The sequence below is a fragment of the Dasypus novemcinctus genome, chromosome 10 (assembly GCF_030445035.2).
Source record: "Dasypus novemcinctus isolate mDasNov1 chromosome 10, mDasNov1.1.hap2, whole genome shotgun sequence".
NCBI classification, from domain to species: Eukaryota; Metazoa; Chordata; class Mammalia; order Cingulata; family Dasypodidae; genus Dasypus; species Dasypus novemcinctus.
This window is the reverse complement of record NC_080682.1, coordinates 8,928,679-8,949,129: the sequence shown is the minus strand read 5'-3', so window position 1 is coordinate 8,949,129 and position 20,451 is coordinate 8,928,679. Positions and strand designations below refer to the sequence as shown.

The window sequence follows — 20,451 nt, the reverse complement described above, 5'->3', positions numbered from 1 at the left end:
CTACATGAACACAGGGCATGATTATTCCTAAAATTAGAATCTAAATCAAAGATAAAAGGTTAGTTAAAAGATGGAGGAAATCACACCTTTGACCAACTGATCTTTGGCAAGGGTGCCAAGTCCAGTTAGTGGGGAAAGAAGAGTCTCTTCAACAAATGGTGCTGGCAGAACTGGATAGCTGTATGCAAAAGATACCACATACACAAATTAACTTAGAATGGACCAAAGACCTAAACATAAGAACTAAAACTATAAAACTCTTGTAAGAAAACATAAAGAAATACCTTCAGGACCCTTCGTGTTAGGCGGTGTTTCTTAGACTTTACACTGAAAGCACAAGCAACAAAAGAAAAAAAAATAGAGAAATGAGACTTCATCAAAATGAAAAACTTTTGTGAATCAAAGACCTTTACCAAGGGAACAGGTGTGGCTCAAGCAGTTGGGCTCCTGCCTCCCACATGGGAGGTCCCAGGTTCGGTTCCCAGTGCCTCCTGAAAAACAAACAGACAACAAGCAAAACAAGTGAAAAAACTAACTTGGGAGCTGATGTGGCTCAGTGTCTGAGTGTTGGTTTCCCACATGTAAGGTCCCAGGTTCAATCCCCAGCCACTGACACCTTTAGAAAAAGAAAAGAAAAAAGACCTTTATCAAAAAGTAAAAAGAAGGCAACTCAGCAAGTGGCAGAAAATATTTGAAAACCACATGGCTGATAAAGGTTTAATATCCAGAATTTATAAAGAACTTCTGCAACTTAAAAATGAAAAGGCACAGAACCCAATTAAAAAATGAAGAAAAGACTTAAATACACCTTTCTCCAAAGAAGATATCTACAAATGGCAAAAAAGCACATGGAAAGATGCTCAAAGCCATTAATCATCAGGGAATGCAAATGAAAACCCACTAGAATTGCTACTATTAACAAAAATAACTGCTGGAGAGGATGTGGAGAAATAGGAAAATGTAAAATGGTGCAGCCACTGTAGAAAACTTTGGCGAGTCCTTAGAAAGTTAAGAATAGAATTAGCCTCACTGATTTTCTTATGGTGAACCCCACTTGGTATAAAGCCCACTTGCTCATGTTGCATAATTTTTAAAATGTGTTTTTGGATTCAGTTAGCAAGTACTTTGTTGAGGATTTTTGCATCCATATTCATGAAAAGAATTGGTCTATAATTTTCTTTTTCTGTAATACCTTAATTTGGCTTTGGTATTAGGATGATGTTGGCTTTATAGAATGAGCTTGGTAGCATACCTTCCTGTTCAATTTTTTGGAAGAGTTTGAACAAGATTGGTATTAGATCTTCTTTAAGTGATTGGTAGAATTCACCTGTGAAGCCATCTCTGGCCCTGGACTTTTCATTTTGGGGCAGTTTTTGATGATTGTTTCAGTTTCTTTATGTGTGATTGGTTTGTTGAGGTCTCCTATTTCTTCTAGGGACAGTGTGGTTTGTTCATGTGTTTCCAGAAATGTGTCCATCTCATCAACATTGCCTAGTTTGTTGGCATATAGTTGTTCATAGTATCCTCTTTTTTTTTCTTTTTAAGATTTATTTTTTATTTATTCTCTCCCCTTCCCTACCCATCCCCCTCCCCAGTTGTCTGCTCTCTGTGTCCATTCATTGTGTGTTCTCCTGTGTCCACTTGTATTCTTGTCAGCGGCACCCGGAATCTGTGTCTCTTTTTGTTGTGTCATCTTGCTGCGTCAGCTCTCCATGTGTGCGGCGCCACTCCCGGGCAGGCTGCACTTCTCTGCACTGGACAGCTCTCCTTTAGGGGTGCACTCCTTGCGCGTGGGGCTCCCCTATGCGGGGGACACCCCTGTGTGGCACAGCACTCCTTGCGCGCATCAGCACTGTGCATGGGCCAGCTCCACACGGGTCAAGGAGGTCCGGGGTTTGAACCTTGGACCTCCCATGTGGTAGGCGGACGCCCTATCCGTTGAGCCAAATCCGCTTCCCCATAGTATCCTCTTATGATCTCTTTTATTTCTGCTGGGTCAGTGGTAATGTTATCCTTCTCATTTCTGATTTTATTTATTTGCATCTTTTCTCTTTCTTTCTTTCTTTGTTAATTTAGCTAAGCATTTATCAATTTTGTTGATCTTCTCAAAGAACCAACTTTTTCCCCCTCCATTTCATTTATTTCTGCTCTAATATTTATTATTTTTTATTTCTGCTTGCTTTGCTGTTCTTTTTTTCATTCCTCTAGATGTGCAGTTAGGTCTTTGATTTTAGCTCTTTCTTCTTTTTTACTTTTTAAAGATTTATTTTATTTATTTACTTATTGCCTTCCCCCGTTGGTTGTGCTCGCTGTCTGCTCTCTGTTCATCTTTTTTTTTTTTTAAAGATTTATTTTTATTTATTTCTCTCCCCTTCCCGCCCCCTGCCTCCTGCCCTCCACCCCCTGCCCCAGTTCTGTTCTCTATGTCCATTTGCTGCGTGTTCTTCTTTGTCCGCTTCTGATGTTGTCAGTGGCATGGGAATCTGTGTTTTTTTTTGTTACGTCATCTTGTTGTGTCAGCTCTCTGTGTGTGCAGTCCCATTCCTGGGCAGGCTGCACTTCCTTCTCCTTACAGGGCGTACTCCTTGCACGTGGGGCTCCCCTATGCATGGGACATCCCTGCGTGGCAAGGCACTCCTTGCACGCATCAGCACTGCACATGGGCCAGCTGCACACGGGTCAAGGGGGCCCGGGGTTTGAACCGCAGACCTCCCATGTGGTAGAAGGATGCCCTATCCATTGGGCCTAGTCCGCTTCCCTGTTCATCTTCTTTTTAGGAGGCACCAGGAACTGAAACCAGGACCTCCCATATGGAAGGGAGGCACCCAATCACTTGAGCCTTCTCCACTCCCTGCTTCTTGTGTCTCTCATTGGGTTTCCTCACTGTGTCTATTTGTTGCATCATCTCCCTGAATCATCTTGTTGGGTCAGCTTGCCAGAGCCAGCCTGCTACCTTGCTCATCTCCTTTACCAGGCACAGAAACACAATCTAGGACTTCCCACGTGGTACGTGGGCACCCAACTGCGTAAGCCACATCTGCTTCCCTTCTTTTTTAAAATAAGCATTGAGGGCTATAAATTTCCATCTCATCCCTGCCTTTGCTGTATCCCGTAAGTTTTGGTATGTTGTGTTCTCATTTTCATTTTCTTTGAAGTATTTACTTATTTCTCTTGTAATTTCTTCCTTAACCCACTGATTATAAAGAGTGAATTGTTTAATCTCCATATATTTGTGGATTGTCCCTCTTTCTGCCTGTTATTAATTTCCAACTAAATTCCATTATAAGAGAAAGTATTTTGTATAATTTCATTGTTTTTAAATTTATTGAGCTCTTTCTTATGTCCCAACATATAGTCTATCCTGGAGAAAGACCCACCAGCGCTTAAAGAATGTATTAATATATCCTGCTGTTTTGGGCTGTAATGCTCTATAAATGTCTATTAGCTCTAGTTCATTCATCATATTATTCATGCTCGCAGTTTTCTCACTTATCCTCCGTCCAGCACTTTCTTTGGTCAGAAGAGGACAGGACTGGAGCGGAAGGCGGGAGAGCCCTCGCGCTGGAAGCGGAGGTGGGCGGGGCACTGCCGAGTCCCGCCCCCGCGGTCACGCCCCGCCCCCGCGGTCACGTCCAGCCCCCGCGGTCACGTCCAGCCCCCGCGGTCACGTCCCGCACGGCCCGCTCGCAGTCACCGCCAGCTTCCGCGGTCAGACGCAGCCGGGAGCTCGCGGCTCCGGGGTGGCATCCAGCTTGCTCCGAGGTCGCTTGCTCTTCTCCACTGCGAAGAGTAATTATCCTTGAAGAGTGCAGGCTCCCGGAGGAGCTCCCTTCAGAGGATCTTTTATAAAAACTACTTTTTAATTGCTCATTTTTTGTTTAGTGATTTCTGTTTTATTATTTCCTTCCATCTACTTTCTCTAGCTTTAATTTGCTCTTCCTTTTCTGTCTTCTTATAGTGAAAACTTAGGCCATTGATTTGGGGCCTTTTTTTTCTTTTCTAATATAAGAATTTAATGCTCTACATTTTCTTCTGATCGCTGCTTTAGCTGCATCCCTTAAACTTCTTTATATCATGTTTTCATTTTAATTTAGCTCCAAATACTAATTTTGATTGTGATTTCCTCTTTAATCCCTGGTTATTTAGAAGTGTGTTCTTTAATTTCCAAATGTCAGGGATTCTTACAGATAATTTTCTGTTATTTCTCTCTAACCTAATTTTGGGGTGGTCAATTGACATACTCTGTATGATTCCAATCTTTTAAGATTTGTTGAGATTTGTTTCATAGCCAACTCCTGGTCTATCCTGGTGAATATTCCATGTGCATGTGAAAGGAGTATATAGTTTGCTGTTGTTGGGTGTAGTGTTTTATAAATGTCAATTCGTTCATGTTGTTTGACAGTGTTGTTCAGGTTTTCTCTACACTTACTGATATTTTCTACACTTATTCCATCAATTACTGAGAGAGGACTTCTGACATCACCAGCCATGGTGGTGGGTTTATGTGCTTGTCACTTTCGCCTTCACAAATTTTGATGTTATTATTGGATGCATACGCAGCTAAGACTTTTTTGTCTTCTTGATTAAAAAACTTGTTTTAAAATGACTTTAAAAATCTCTCTTTATTCCTTGCTCCAAAGAGAGCTGTGGGCCTCAACAGTCAGGTCAGTGACCAACACCATGTCTCTAGCTAATTTCCTCCAAGTCCTCCACCTCAACTTTAGGTATAACTCCACATCTCAAAAATTATTGAGATTAGACATCCTCCACAGGCAGAGTGTATCTCTAAACAGAGATTAAGCTGAATTATGGGGAAATGAAGGCTCTCTGCTTTCCTAACAGTATTGTGACTATGGAGTGGAAGGATAGATGCTCTTGCACAGTATCCCTCAAGCCCTTGCTGCATGTCAGCCAACCGACGGCATTTTTCTTGACTCCTACACCACTCACACCAGCCCCTTTCCTGATTCCCTTGCACATCCTCTTCCAGTCTGGTCCTCTGTGCGCTGCCCAGTAAAACCCCTACGCTCTCCTTGATCTTGACATTCGTCAAGATCGGAAGCCCCCTGACCATCACTCTAGTGGTTCGAAGCTCTATGTACCTCAGAAAAACATGCTCTTAAATCTAATCCATTCCTGTGTGTGAACCCACTGGAAGTAGGACCTGTTGATGAGGGTACTTCACTAAGGTGTGACACACCTCATTCAGGATGGGTCCTGTTACTGGAGTCCTTCATAAATGGAATGAGAGAGAAAGAGAGAGCCACAGAAGCAAGAAGCTGAACTAAAATGTGGAAGAAAAGGGAGAGACCAGCAGATGCTGCCATTGCCGTGCCATGTGGCAAAGGAGCCAAGGATGGCCGGCAGCTGGTCTATGGGAAGAAAGCATCGCCTTGATGCTGACCTTATTTGGACATTTTCTTGGTCTCAAAACTGGAAGCTAATAAATTCCCATTGTTCAAGCTGAACTCTTCATAGTATTTGCTTTAAGCAACTTAGCAAATGAAAACAATCACCATAAAGAAACTTTGCGTTTTGATCTTGGCCCTTCCCTTGGGACACTCCCTCTCCAGTCCCCATTATCAGCCATTCCAAACCTTAACCTACTTTTGCCTCTGCACCCACCCTCACCCTCAACAAAGCACCTGGTCTTCTCCCAAAAACTGAAGAACAAGGAAGTTTCTCAATCCCTGGGGAACTCTGGTGCCAGGACATCATAACATGCAGTTTTTTAATTTAAGAAAACATATTTTAATTTGGCTACTCTTTATTGTGTACCTACTCCATGCTGGGTTTTTTATGTTCAGTATTTATTTCTCACAACCACCACATGAAGGGGGTGTTATTATTCACATTATATATGGGGAAACTGAGGCTCATAGGCGCTAAAGTACTTGCCCAATCACATACCTACTATGTGTCAGGACAGGTGTCTTAGTTTGCCAAAGGCTGCCAATGCAAAGTACCAGAAATGGGCTGTCTTTTATAATGGGATTTATTTATTTATTTATTCATTCATTTATTCATTTATTTCTTTATTTTAGGAAGTACCAGGGACTGAACCCAGGATCTCATACATGGGAAGTGGGTGCTCAACCACAGAGCTACATCTGCTCCCCTATAATGGGAATTTTATTAGGGGAAAATCTTACCGTTCCAAGGCCATGAAATGTCAAAATCAAGGCATCATCAGAGATACTTACTCAGCAAAGGTCGGGTGCTAGCTGATCCTGGAGTCCTGCCGCATGGTGAGGAAAAATGGTGGGTCTGCCAGCCTCTCTCTACTGTCTCCTGGAGCTCAGCTCTGGGCAACAAGGCCTCTCTCCCTGGGCCTCTTCTCCTTGAGCCTCTTGGGGCTTCTCTATCTTTCTGCAGCTGTAGGCAAACCTGGAATCCTCTCTCCGGCAGAGCACCCTTTTCCATGTGTGTCTGTGTGTTCTTAGTTTATATAAGACACAGCAAGAGGGCTGAGACCCAACCCGTGTCATGCCTCACTGACAGAGTTCAATCAAAGGTGATCTAATCAAGTGCTCTAATCAAGGTCCCTTAACTCTATCCAATCAAAAGGCCCCATCGACACTGTTTACAGGCACAAGAACAAGATGAATGAAAGTGAGAATACAACATATCAAAACTAATGGGATGCAGTGAGGCAGTACTGAGAGGGAAATTTATAGCCCTAGACAGTTATATTAAAAAAATGAATCTTTTAACTTTAATTAAAAAGTATAAATAAATAAAATGAAGTGTAGAAGTTTGATATTGTTTATGAATTCCAAAAATAGGTATTGGATTGTGTTTGTAAACTGATCTGTTCCTCTGGGCATATTAGATTGTATTAACTTCAGAGGTTTCACTTTCACGTGATTAAATTATGATTAGGGCTTTGATTGGGCCTAGTGAAGTTTTGATGCTGGAGCTCCAGAAGCAAACAAACAGGAGAAGAACACAGAGAAATAAAGATGGCTCCATAGACACAGCAGAGGCCCTGGGAAGAAAGAGAGCCTGATAATCTATGGCCGATCTTGTGGAGAGACCAGAGCAGCTGAGCCCAGAAAGAACTGAGCCCCAGAGTGAGAGACAAAGCCTTATGCCAGCCTACAGTTGAGATAGGAAGAAGCTGGACCCACGGAGCCTTAAAAGGAAGAGGAAGTCTGAACCTTTGCAGAGACTGGCAGCCATCTTGCTCTAGCACATGGCAACAGAGTTGGTGAAAGAAGTAACTTACACTTTATGGCCTTGTCACTGTAAGTTTCTACCCCGAATAAATATCCTTTATAAAATCCATCAGATTTCTGGTACTTTGCATCAGTGCACCTTTGGCTGACTAATACAAGAAGAAAAAGCTAAAATCAAAGATCTAACTGAACACTTAGAAAAACTAGAAAAAGAACAGTAAACCTTTCCCAAAGCAAGCAGAAAGAAAGAAATAATAAAGATTAGAACAGAAATAAATGAAACTGAGAAAAAATAGAGAATCAACAAAACCAAAAGATGGTTCTTTGAAAAATCAATAAAATAGACAAATCCTTAATGGTTAACAAAGAAAAAAAGAAAAAATGCAAATAAACAAAATCAGAAATGAAAGGGGGGAGGTTATAACTGACCCCACAAAAATTAAAAGGATCATAAGGGGATGTTTATGAGAAATGGTATGCCAACAAATTGGACAACCTAGATGAAATGGACAAATTCCTAGAAATGCACAAACAACCTACATTGACTCTATAAGAAATACAGACACTCAACAAATCAATCATAAGCAAAAAGATTGAAGCAGTCATCAAAACTCTTCCAACAAAGAAAAGTGCAGGATCAGATGGTTTCATAGGTGAATTCTACCATACTTTTCAAGAAGAGTATCAATCCTGTTTAAACTCTTCCAAAACACTGAAAAGGAGGGAAAATTACCCAGCACATTTTATGAAGCCAACATAACCCAATACCAAAGCCAGATAAAGGTACTACAAGAAAATTATAGACCAATCTCTCTAATGAACATAGACGTGAAAATTCTCAACAAAATATTTCAAATTGAATTTAACAGCTTATAAAAAGATTTATACATCACAATCAAAAGGGTTTTATTCCTGGTTCATCATAATTAAATCAATTAATGTAAAATACCACATTAACAAATCGAAGGGGAAAAATCACATGATCATCTTGATTGATGCAGAAAAGGCATTTGATGAAATCCAGCATCCTTTTTTGATAAAAACACTTCAAAAGAAAAATATAGAAGGAAAGTTCCTCAACATAATAAAGGGCATAGATGAAAATTTCACAGCCAACATCATAATCAATGGGGAAAGGTTGAAAGCTGTCCCTCTAAGATGAGGAACAAGACAAGGATGCCCACTGTTGCCACTGTTATTTAACATTGGGCTAAAAGTTCTAGCTAGAGTAAGTAGGCAAGAAAAGAAAAGAAAAGGCATCCAAATTGGAAAAGAGGAGTAAAACTCTCACTATTCACAGATTACATGATCCAATATTTAGAAAACCCCAAAATAGAGTTTAACAAGGTGGCAGGATACAAGATCAACATGCAAAAATCAGTAGCATTTCTATACACTATTAATGAACAAGCTGAGGAAAAAATCAAGAAAATAATTCTATTTACAATGGTATAGCAGTTTGGCATTGTTTATGAATTCCAAAAATAGTTATTGGCTTATGTTTATAAACTGGTCTGTCAGAGGTATCACTTTTATTTGATTACATTATGATTAGGACTTTGATTGGGCCACATCAGTAGAGTGACAGAGAAAAGACATGGCAAAAGACAGAGTTGAGAGTTCTGAGCTGGAGCCCAGGAGTAAATATGAAGAGGAGCAGAGCAACTGAGCCCAGAGAGAACTGAGCCAGAGGGAGAGAGACAGAGCCGGTCACCTGATAGTCTACAGCTGGCTTTACGGTGTGAGGCAATGCTAGAGAGCCTCATAGTCTACAGCTTACCTTGTGGAGAAAACAAAGAAGCTCAGCCTGGAGAGAAATGAGCCCCGGGAAGAGAGGAACCCAGGAAGAATGAACCCTGGCAAACATCGGCAGACATCTCGCTACAACATGTGGCAATAGACTTTGGTGAGGGAAGTAATTTACAGTTTATGGCCTGGTAACTGTAAGCTTCTACCCCAAATAAATACCTTTATAAAAACAAACCAATTTCTAGTATTTTGCGTCAGCACCCCTTTGACTAATACAAATGGCTACAGAAAGACTCAAATATCTGCGTGCCATGCCACACAGGGGTGCCCCCACGTTGGGGTGCCCCACATGCAAGAAGCATGCCCTGCAAGGAGAGCCACCCTGCGTGAAAAAAGCACAGCCCACCCAGGAGTGGCGCCAAACATAGGGTGAGCTGATGCAGCAAGATGACACAACAAAAAAAGTGACAGTTTCCTGGTGCCGCATGACAAAAATGCAAGTGGACACAGAAGAACACACAGTGAATGGACACACAGAGCAGACAACGGGGGGAGGAGGGGAAGGGGAGAGAAATAAATAAAATATAAACCTAAAAAAAAAAGAAATGTTTCACAACAATGCAAGATATTTGTGGTGGGGTGATGTGTGCGAGCTCTATAATGTTATGTATGTTTGTTTTGTAAATTCACAATTTTTACTACGTACTTACTGCTTATGTATGTTCATTATGAATGCTTCAACAAAAAATTCAATGCAAAATAAATAAATAAGGAATAGACAAAGGGATCCTAGGAAAATATAAGCAAATTAAAGCAGAAATGGCAATATTAAAAACAGATTGTTGGGGAGCAATATAGCTCAATAGTTGAATGCCTACATCCCATGTACAAAGTCCCAGGTTCAATCCCTGGTATCGCCTAAAAAAACAAAAACAAAAACAGATAGTTGAAAGTTAAGATTAAAATCAATAAACAGGGAGGGTGTTTTGGTTGCTAAAGCTGCTGGAAGCAAAATACCAGAAATGGGTTGAGGTCTACAATAGGGATTTATTAGGGCAAAAGCTTACAGTTCTGAGGCTATGAAAGTGTCCAAATCAAGGCATCATCAGAGATGCTTTCTCACCAAATGTAGGCAGATCCTGGAGTCCTGCTGTAGCTGTTTGATATTATTGATGAATTCCAAAAAGAACTGTTGGATTATATTTGTAAACTGGTCTTTTCCTCTGGGCATATGAGATTATATTGGACTTATATGCTTACTTCATTAAGTAATTATAAAAGGCATGGTAAAGCGCAGAGCTGAAGGTTCTTAATGTTGGAGTTTTGATGTTGGAGTTTGATGCTGAAGCCTGGAGCTGAGCCCAGAGGAACCCCGGAAGCCTGAACCCTCGCAGACGTTGGCAGCCATCTTGCTCCAACACGTGAAAATAGACTTTGGTGAGGGAAGTAACTTATGCCTTATGGTCTGGTATCTGTAAACTCCTACCCCAAATAAATACCCTTTATAAAAACCAACCAATTTCTGGTATTTTGCATCAGTACCCCTTTGGCTGACTGATACACCTGCTGTGTGGCAAAGCAAAATGTTAGCCAATCTCTGCTTTCTCCCCAGGCTCACTTTCTTCCTGGGCTCAGCTGTGGGTGGTGATCAGTCATACAGCTTATCTCTTCCAGGGCCGCCTCTCTTCAGTTTTGGCTGCTACACTGAGCAGCCTTCAGGGTTTCTGCCTTCTGGCAGCTGTAGGCAATCCTGGAGTCTTTTCTCACATGGCAGGGTGCATTAGTCAGTCAAAGGGGTGCTGATGCAAAGTACCAGGAATCTGTTGACATTTATAAAGGGTATTTATTTGGGGTAGAAGCTTACAGTTACCAGGCCATAGAGTGTAAGTTACTTCCCTCACCAGTCTGTTGCCATATGTTGGAGCAGACGGTTGCTGATGTCTGTGAGGGTTTGGCCTCCCTCTTCCTCTTAAGGCTCTGTGGTCCCACCTTCTTCCAATATCAGTTGTAAGATAGGATAAGTCTCGTCTCTTTCCTGGGGCTCATTCCTCTCTGAACTCAGATGCTCTGTTCTCTCCCCAAAGTCATCCATAGACTATCAGGCTCTCTGCCTATGGAGACATCTCTATTCCTCTGTGTTCTTCTCCTGTATGTTTACTTCCCAGGGCTCCAGCATCCCAAACTCCTAGCTACTCCTCTGCTGTGTCATTTTCTCTGTGAGTCCCTGCCCACAATGTCCTACAGATGTGGCCTAATCAAGTAAAAACGAAACCTCTAAATTTAATACAATCTAATACACCCAGGGGAACAGACCAGTTTACAAAGATAATCCAATATCTATTTCTGAAATTCATAAACAATATCAAACTGCTACATGGGGTAAAGTGGAAGCTCTCCTTCTCTATGTGTTTCTGCTTTCAGTTCTCAGTTTACACAAGACTCCAGCAAAAGGGCTGAGTCCTAACCTGTTCATGCCTCACTGACATTGTCCAATCAAAGACATTAAAGCAATCTAATCAAAAGGCACCATAACTGAATCTAATGCAATCAAAGGGTCCCACACAGACAGGAAGGGATTAGTTCCAAGAACATGACCTTTGCTGGGATTCACAAAATCTTCAAACTGTCAAAGAGGGGTATATGAAATGATAAAGGGCACTGTTTATGAGGAAGAGATAAAATCATAAATCTATATGCACCTAAATACATATCAGCTAAATATAAAAAGCAAAATTATAACAGGGTAACAGTGGAGACAAAGCTGGGGAATGGGGAGTTAATGCTTAATGCATACAGAATTTCTGTTTGGGGTGATAGAAAAGTTTTGGTGGTGGCGATGGTAGCATATTATTAACTCCACTGAACTGTATACTTGAAAGTGGTTAAAATGGGAAATGTTATACTGTATAAATGTTGCCACAATAATTATTTACAAAGAACTATTAGAATTGCCAGGAAAACTTGAAAAAGTACAATTACAATGGAAGGCTTCAAGATATCTCTTTTAAACTGGATCTAACAGATAAAAAGTAAAAGTGAGTAGAGAAAAGAATTGAATGAAAGAATCAACAAACATAAGTAAACAGATATTTTTTAAAAAACCTTACAATTTGCTCCAGGAAGATGGTGGATTAGAAAGACATGGGAATCTCTCCTCTTCCAGAAAAAATTCCTAGAGGACAGGCAGAAACAACCTGGAAAAAAAAAGTTCTAAGGTTTCAGATACCAGAAGGCTGGACACTCCCCAGGAGAGTGAGGGGCACAGGAAAAGAACTTCAATGTTAAGACCATGAGTAAAAGAAGCTGCAGCTGCAGCCATGGGTGCTCCTCCCCCCTCCCCCGTGAGCAGACAGCTTTGAATTCTCCAGCCTCAGTGGCTACAGACAGAAGGAGGCCGTATGGTTCCACCTACCCAGGACAGGGACACAGCCTAAGGCTGTTACAGCTTTTGGCCCACAGATTTGGTCTGCTGTGTTCCACAAACACTTCCAGGTGGGGTGGGGGCATGCCATTGTTTTTCCTGGGAGCTGGCACAGGACTAAAGAGATCTGACCCTCTCAATCACACTTCCTACTAACCAGGAATGGTTGAGGATACAGAGGGGAGGGAATTATTTCCTACTGGGGAAAAGAGAGGGGAATGTAGCAATGGTTGGAGAACTCTGTTTGAGAAAGTTTGATTTGTGAGGCTCTTAGCCTCCCAGCGAGATCCACTGTCACAGCAATCTGGTCTGTGTTACAGCGAACACACTCCAACCATGCTTTGAACTGACAGAGCAGCCAAAGATTGCCATCTGCTGGCCAAAGAAGGGAGTGCATGTGAGGAAATTTAAAGTAAATAAATGAGAAGTTTTTTTTACCAGCTTTTACAGCTTCCCTAGCCAAGGCCCTTGGAAGCAGGACTGCAACCCAATACTGGGTCCAAGGCCTAAATTTGAGCAACTAACAGGGACAATCCTAAAGATGTAGAACAGGTTGAACCAAGAATCAAAGAATGGCAATAACATAGTCTCCTGCCACTAAATTCCTATAAAAGAGAGAAAAATTGTGCCTCAGAGAAAACTCATCATCATAATCAGATGCATAGACATCAGCAAAAACTTACAAACCACACTAAGAAAATAGAGGAAATGGCCCAAGCAAAGAAATATGTCAAAGTCTCAGATGAGACATAGGATTTGAGACAACAAATCAATGAGATTCATACAAATTTCCAAAATCAAATTAATGAGTTGAAAGTCAATATGGCTAAAGAGATAAAGGACATCAAGAAGACACAAGGAAGTGGATGTGGCTGAAGCGATTGGGCTTCCTGTCTACCATATAGTGGGGCCAGGGTTGATTCCTGGGGGGTCTCCCAGTGAAGGCAAGCTGGCTTGTGCCATGAGCTGGCCCAAGCAGAGAGCTGGCCCACATGAAGTGCTGGCCCATGTGAAGTGCTGGCCTGCATGGTGTGCTGGCAGAGCAAGATGATGCAACAAAAAGAGACAGAGAAGAGAGACAATAAGAGATGCAGCAACCCAGGGAGTTGAGGTGGTGCAAGAGGTTGAGTGCCTCTCACTCCAGAAAGTCCCAGGATTGGTTCCCGGTACTGCCTAAATAAAAGAGAAGCAGACACAGAAGAACACATAGAGAATGGACACAGGAAGCAGACAGCAAGCACAAAAACAATGGGGAGGGGGGAATAAAGAAAAAAAAAAAAAAAGAAGATGACACTGAGTGAGCACAAAGAAGAATTTGAAAACCTGAATAGAAAAATAACAGGGCTCCTGGGACAGAAAGACATGATAGGTGAGATCAAAAACACATTAGAGGGAAGTGGATTTGGTCCAATAGATAGGGCATCCACCTACCACATGGGAGGTCTAAAGTTCAAACCCCAGGCCTCCTGACCCATGTGATGAGCTGGCCCATGCACAGTGCTGATACACGCAAGGAGTGCTGTGCCACGCAGGGGTGTCCCCCACGTAGGGAAGCCCCACGTGCAAGGAGTGTGCCCCGTAAGGAGAGCCGTCTAGTGCAAAAGAAAGTGCAGCCTGCTCAGGAATGGTGCTGCACACACGGAGAGCTGACGCATCAAGATGACACAATAAAATAAGACACAGATTCTGGGTGCCGCTGGCAATAACACAAGCAGACACAGAAGAACACACAGCAAATGGACAGAGAGCAGACAACTGACAGGGGGAGAAGGGGAAATAAATAAATAAATAATAAATCTTTTTAAAAAACATACATTAGAGGGGAAGAGGACTTGGCTCAATGGATAGAGTGTCCGCTTACCACATGGGAGGTCTAAGGTTCAAACCCAGGACCTCCTTGACCTGTGTGGAGCTGGCCCACGTACAGTGCTGATGCGCGCAAGGAGTGCCGAGCCGTGCCATACAGTGGTGTCCCCTGTGTAGGGGAGCCTCACGGGCAAGGAGTGTGCCCTGTAAGGAGAGCCGCCCAGCACAAAAGAAAGTCTAGCCTGCCCAGGAGTGGCGCCGCACACATGGAGAGCTGATGCTGCAAGATGACGCAACAAAAAGAGACACAGGTTCCCAAGCCGCTGACAAGAATAGAAGTGGACACAGAAGAACACACAGCGAATGGACAGAGAGAGCAGACAACTGGGGTGGGGGGGGAAATTTTTTTAAATCTTAAAAAAAACACATTAGAGACATACAGCAGCAGATTCGAAATGATAGAAGAAAGAATAAGTGATACAGAAGACAGAAGAGCTAAAATTGAAGTGAGAAGAGAGAGAGAAAAGAATGGAAAAAATTGAGCAGGGTCTCAGAGAGTTGAATAACACAATGTGGAGCAACATACATGTCATGGGAGTTCCAGAAGAAGAGAAGGGGAAAAGGGCAGCAAGAATATTTTAGGAAATAATGGCTGGAAATTTCCCAACTCTCATGAAAGAAATGAATTTACATGTCCATGAAGTGCAACATACACCAATCAGAATAAACCAGAATAGACCTACTCCAAGACACGTATCATTTAGAATGTCAAAAGTCAAAGATAAAGAGAAAATTCTGAGAGCAGCAAGGTAGAGCAAACCATCACGTACAAGGGATACCCAGAAAGACTTAATGCAGGCTTCTTGTCAGAAACCATGGAGGCAAGAAGTCAGTGGTATGATATTATTAGGAAACTGCCAGCTGAGAATTCTTTATCTACCAAAACTATCCTTCAAATATGAAGGTGAGTTTAAAATATTCACAAAGAGAAACTAAGAGAGTTCACAAAAAAAGAGTCCACCTTTGCAGGAAGTATTAAAGGGAGGCTTACAGCCTGAAAGAAAAAGACAGCAGAGAGAGGCTTGGAGGCGAGTGTACAAGGCAAGAATATCAGAAAGAATAACCAAAAGAGTAAAAAGACAAATGAAAATAAGATATGATATATGAAAGCCAAAGAATAAAATGGTGGAAGTAAATACTGCATTTAGAGTAATATTGAAACTGAATGAATTAAATTCCCCAGTCAAAAGATATAGGCTGACAGAACAGATTTAAAAACATGAGCCATCCATATGCTGCCTGCAAAAGATTCACCTCAGACCCTGGGATACAAACCAGCTGAAAGTGAAAGGTTGGAAAGAGTTACTTCATGCAAATAGTAACTCAAAAAAGAGCAAGGGCATCTATATTAACATTGGACAAAACAGACTTTAAATGCAAACAAGTTATAAGAGATACAGAAGGTCATTATATATTAATAAAAGGGACATCAGAAATAAATAACTGTCATAAATGTCTATGCACCTAACCAGGGTGCCCCAAAATACATAAGGCAAACCCTGGCAAAACTGAAGGGAGAATAGACATCTTTGCAATAATAGTTGGAGATTTCAAAATACATGCACATCAAGATAGAACAACTGGACAGAATATCAAGGAAACAGAGAACTTGAACAATATGATAAATGAGCTAGACCCAACAGATATATACAGAATGCTGTATCCCAAATCAGTGGGTTACACTCTTCTCAAGTGCTCATGGATCTTTCACCAGGATAGAACACGTTAGGCCACAAGTCAGGTTCAATACATATAAAACAATTGCAATTATGCAATACACCTTTAAGATCATACTGGAATGAAACTGGAAATCAAGACTAGATGAAGGAAGCAGATGTGGCTCAACTAATAAGAACATCCACCTACCATATAGGAGGTCCAGAGATCAAACCCAGGGCCTCCTGGCCTGTGTGGCAAGCTGGCCTACATGCAGTGCCGCCACATGCAAGGAATGCCATGCCACGCAGGGGTGTCCCCCACATAGGGGAGCTGCCCCACGTGAAAAAATTCCGGCCCCCCAGGAGTGGCGCTGCACATATAGAGAGCTGATGCAGCAAGATGATGCAACAAAAAGAGACACAGATTTCTGGCGCCGCTGACAAGAATACAAGCAGACACAGAAGAACACACAGCAAATGGACACAGAGAGCAGACAACTGGGGTGGGGGGAGGAGAAGGGGAGAGAAATTTAAAAAAAAAAAAAAAAGAGTCCAATGGCGTATCAAAAGAATTATCCACCATGACTAAGTGAGATTTATTCCTGGTATGCAAGAGTGGTTGGTTCATCACAGAAAATATTAATTAATGTAAATATAACACATTAACAAATTGAAGGAAAAAAAATACATGGTCCTCTCAATCAATGAAAAGAAGGCATTTGACAAAATCCAGCATCCCACCTTGATAAAAACACTTCAAAAGAGAAATAGGAAGAAAATTTCTCACTTTGGTAAAGGGTATATATGAAAAACCCACAGACAACATTGTAATCAATGGGGAAAGGTTGAACGCTTTCCCTCTAAGATCAGAAACAAGACCAAGATACCCACCATCATTACTGTTATTCAACATTGTGCTAGAAGTTCTAGCTAGAGCAATTAGACAAGAAAACATAATAATAAAAGGCATCCAAGTAGGAAAACAGGAAGTAAAACTACCACTATTCCCAGATGGCATGATCCCATATTTAGGAAATTCTGAAATGTCTATGAAAGCTATTTGAGCTAATAAATGAGTTTGGAAAAGTGACAGGATACAAGATCAACATGCAAAAATCAGTAATGTTTCTGTACACTAGTACTGAACAATTCGAGGAGTAAATCGGGGGGGGGGGGGGGATCTATTTTCAATAGCAACAAAAAGACTCAAATACATAGGAATCAATTTTACCAAGAAGTACAAGACCTATAATTAGAAAACTACAAAACACTGCTAAAAGAAATCAAAGAAGACCTAAACAAATGGAAAGACATTCTGTGTTCATGGACTGGAAGACTAAATATTGTGAAGATGTCAATCCGACCCAAACTGATTTATAGATTTAATGCAGTACCAACGAAAATTCTAACAGCCTACTTTAAAAAAACAGAAAAGACAATTATGGAAAGGAAAGTCACTGAAAAGCTAACCGCATCCTAAAAAAAAAAAAGCTATGTGGGAGGACTTTTACTGCCTGACCTTGAAACGTATTACAAAGCTACAGTGGTCAAAGCATCATGGTATTGGCATAAAGACAGACACATTGATCAGTGGAATAGAATTTAGAGTCCAGAAATAAACCCTCACCTCTATGGCCAACTGGTTTTTTACAAACCTACCAAGTCCAGATTTCCAGGACAAAACAGACTCTTCAGCAAATGGTGCTGGGAGAACTGGGTATCCACAACTAAAAGAATGAAGGAGGACCCCTATGTCACTCTCTAGGCAAGAATCAACTCAAAATGGATCAAAGGCCTAAATATAAAAGCCAGGATCATAAAACTCCTTAGAACAAAATGCAGGGAAACAGCTTCAAGATCTTGTGGTAGGTGGTAGTTTCTTGGATCTTACACCCAAAGCACAAGCAACAAAAGAAAAAATTAAGATAAATGAGACCTCCTCAAAGCTAAACATTTTTGCACCTCTAAGGACTTTGTCAAAAGGGTGAAACAGCAGCTGACTCAATGGGAGAAAATATTTGGAAATCACATGTCAGATAAGGGTCTATGATAAATAAAGAGATGCTACAACTCAACAATAAAAAAGACAAACGACCCAATTTAAAAATGTGCAAAACTCTAATAGACCTTTGTCCAAAGAAGAGATACAAATGGCAGAAAAACACATGAAAAAACGTTCAACATCACTAGCAATAAGGGAAATGTAAATCAAAACTACAAAGCGACATCATGCCACACTTACTACAATGGCCGCTGTTAAAAAGACAGAAAACTGCAAGTGTTGGAGAGGATGTTAGGAGACAGGAACACCTTACTCACTGTTGGTGGGAATGTAGAATGGTACAGCCACCGTGGAGGACTGTTTGGCAGTTCCTAAAGAAGTGGAATATAGATTTGCCATCTACATCTATGACCCAGTAATACCAGTACTGGGTATACACCCAGAAGAACTGAGGGCAGTGACATGAACAGACATCTGCAAACCGATGTTCATAACAGCATTATTCACTATTGTCAAAAGATGAAAACAACTCAGTGTCCATCAACCAATGAATGGATAAACAAAGTGTGGTGTATACACACAAAAGAATATAACTCAACCGTAAGAAGAGATGAATATGACAACATGGATGAACCTTGAGGACATCATGTTGAGTGAAGCAAGCCAGACACAAAAGGATAAATACCATCTGATCATTCTATTATAAACTAAATATATTGGGTAAACTCATGGAGTTAATAATTAGAATATGGACCATCAGAAAATAGAATGAAGTTAGAAAATGGAAAGCTGAGGGTTAACTTGTGCAGAACTGGTAAATCTTTGGAAATGAATAGAAAAGGTGAAAGCACAACATAATATTTACAAGTAGTAGTGCTATTATATGGGTATGACAGTGATTGAAAGGGAGAGACAAAAGTCATGTGTATTACTAAAAGAAAAGCTAAAAAATGTACCAAGGAACTGTATGTTAAAACCTCATGTGAAGGGAAGCGGACTTGGCAGTGGTTAGGGCGTCCGTCTACCACATGGGAGGTCCAAGGTTCAAACCCTGATTCCATTTATATAAAACGTAAATATAAATTAATTTATAAAAATGGAATTAGATTAGTGGTTACATAGGGCTGGGTAAGGATAGAGGGCTTGAGAGGTGACTATTAAGAGGCATGGAGTTTTATTTTTGGAATAAAGAAAGTGTTCTAAAATTTTTTGTGGTGATGAATGCAGAACACTGATTATACTAAAAGCCACTGATTGTACACTTTGGATAGATTATGGTATATGAACATATCTCAATAAAACTGCTTTTATTATGTTATGAATATAACTATGTTATATGTTAGAGAACACTAAGTTTTACTTTGTACAGGGAAGAGTTAACAAATTACACAGTGCACTTAACCATAAATAAAACATTTACAAATCCAGAAATGTTGAAATTTTATAGGTTAAAATTTCTGACTGTAACAAGAAGAGAAATAAGAGTGACCCAAATAATTTAAAAACCTGGAAATTTATAAATACATTCTTACATCATCCCTGGAGTAAAGAAGAAATCAAAGTTGAAATTATATCTAGAAAGCAAAGAAAAGAATACTTTTTCTAAAACCTTTGTAGCACAGCAAAGGCTGTTCTTAGAGGAAAATGTATAGCCATAAATGACTCATAATTAACATTTTTTTTTAAGAACTTAATTCATGATACCAGATATTTCAATTCAGTAACAAAAAAAGGGGCTGAATTATGTAATGAGAGGTGTCAGGACACGGCTCACCACCCATTTGGAAGAAAATACAATTAGACTTCTCTTATACCAGTCCCAAAAATAAATCCCAGAAGGATCAAACTTTTTACAAAAATTTAAAATTTTCCAAAATTTACAAACAACCTATATCCACCAGGCAACCACTCCCCTTTCTCCTCCCCCTAATCCCTGGTAAGCTCCAATCTAATTTCTGTCTCTATGTATTTGCTATTTTAAGATATTTCATATATGTGACTTTACACGGTATTTGTTCTAATGTACCTTCCTTATTTCACTCAGCATGATGCTTTCAAGGTTCATCCATGTTGCAGCGCATCTCAGAACATCACTCCTTCTTTTAACCCAATAATATTCCCTGGTGACTGTACCACATTTTGCTTATCTGTTCATTTGTCTGTTGATGGACACTGGTGTTGCTTCCGCCTTTTGGGTGTTGTGAATAGTGCTGCCACGAACACTGGTGTACATGTATCTGAGCCCCCGTTTTCCTTTTCTTTGGGTGTATACCTAAAAGTGGAATTGCCAGGTCATATGGTAATTCTATATTTAACTTTTTTTAAGGAACTGCTGCATTGTTGGTGGTGGTTTTTAGATTTTTCCCCTTTCCCCTCCTCCCACCCTGCTGTTCTTGCTGTCTATGTTGTCTTCTCTTCTCATTTTCTCTCCTCTAGGATTCACCAGGACTTGATCCTGGAGACCTCTTATGGGGAGAGAGGTTCCCTGTCAGCTGCACCCCCGCAGTTCCTGGTTTCTGCGGCACTTCACCTTGACTCTCCCCTTGTCTCTTTTTTGATGTGTCATCATCTTGTTGC

General features: G+C 40.8%; 1 long non-coding RNA gene across 1 annotated transcript in view; it reads right to left on the bottom strand.

The window, feature by feature from the left end:
* LOC131279973 (uncharacterized) overlaps positions 1-659 on the bottom strand; it is a 48,304-nt gene extending 47,645 nt beyond the window's left edge. Inside the window, exons 1-3 of the long non-coding RNA XR_009187491.2 lie at positions 537-659; positions 285-327; positions 87-178 (exon numbers count right to left, since the gene is read on the bottom strand). This is a non-coding gene — a long non-coding RNA (uncharacterized lncRNA). The remainder of the gene's footprint in view (positions 1-86; positions 179-284; positions 328-536) is intronic.
* Positions 660-20,451: the final 19,792 nt, after the last annotated feature.